Genomic DNA, 1,300 nt, shown 5'->3' on the forward strand with positions numbered 1-1,300 from the left:
TTTGTGGGGCCCTTTGATGCCTCCACTTTAACCACCTTCCAATCTGAGGTTGGCAGTGTGGGGTTGCATCTCTGCAACATCGTAAGGATCCGCTCGGGCTCCTTGAAGGTGGCCGGTACCCATATACGGGCCCTTGGTCTACTGGGCACCTCGCTCCAGTCCACAGCGACGAGCTTCGCCCCTGCGTAGACCTTACCGATTTGCGCCACCGCAGCTTTGTATAGCTTTACGGAGCGCTCATCCTCGCAGGCTACCACTTTGATGCTCCCCTGGAACCATCCCATGTCTTTGCAGACCGGGGGTGGCCCGGGATCCTTGTCGAGAAGCTCGAAGCAGCGGTCGGCCAGTGCCGCTTCCACCCACTTCCATTGGCTTCTGGGTATTTTCCCCTCCGCGCTGCCTTTGTTGAGAACGCCTATCAACGTCCCCTCCTTGGCAATCTGCGCGAAGGATACATTTGGTAGAACCCTGGATCGCTTCGCGGCAGGTCCGGGCGTCTCTTGAGAGCGCTGCCTCTTCGGTTGTGCGGCCACCTTCTGTGGCTCCACACTGAAGTTGGGCAACACCACCGAGGCCCATTCCACTTTCTTCAGCCAGTCTGCTGTTGGACTGACTTCCTGGCTGGTGTTCTGCCGACCGGTGGCGTCAGCTAGGCCCCCCTCTGAGCCACCTCAAAGCCCAATAGGATCATCGGAAATATGTAGTAGAAATATGTAGAAATATATGTGCAAATCAGAAATAGTGAAAATACATAGAGGGAATTTCGTTAAAATGTATTTACTTCATTTCTCTAACAAGGGTTTAGCATAGCCTTATGGCTCGTTAGGCGCAAGCTAACGGATGGAAAGTCTGACCTCCATGGAGTGGAAGCTGTAAGGTGAAAGCTTTTGTATATAAGCCTAATCACGCATCAAAGGGCAGCTGAGGAATCGAATGGGACTTCAAAGAATGCATCGAGTTGTGTAATATTTTTTACTATAATCTTTATGTCACTTTCGCCCGGGTTATTACGGACACTTCATCTCTTCGACACTCAAGCGACTAAGCGGTTTTTTTTTATTTTTACCCCCTTGTCCATCCTATCCTTTGGTCCATCTCATTCGTTTTATTTCAGATAATTTGAAAGTCAGAATGGCGTTTTTATCTTTTTATTTTTCTTTTATCTTAAAAATTGTGGCTGTGGCAGATTTTCGCCCTTTGTACGGGCGGGATTTATTATACCCGGCACTCGAAGAGTAAATGGGGTATATTGTTTTTGTGCACAAAGTCGATGTATGTAACGCACAGAAGAAAACGTTTC

General features: G+C 49.0%; 1 pseudogene; it reads right to left on the bottom strand.

Annotated features, from left to right (window-relative positions):
- The window catches only part of LOC117591434, a 6,770-nt pseudogene extending 5,692 nt beyond the window's left edge, over nt 1-1,078 (bottom strand).
- Between the last annotated feature and the right edge of the window lie 222 nt (nt 1,079-1,300).

Source organism: Drosophila guanche, unplaced genomic scaffold (assembly GCF_900245975.1).
Source record: "Drosophila guanche unplaced genomic scaffold, DGUA_6, whole genome shotgun sequence".
Taxonomy (NCBI): domain Eukaryota; kingdom Metazoa; phylum Arthropoda; class Insecta; order Diptera; family Drosophilidae; genus Drosophila; species Drosophila guanche.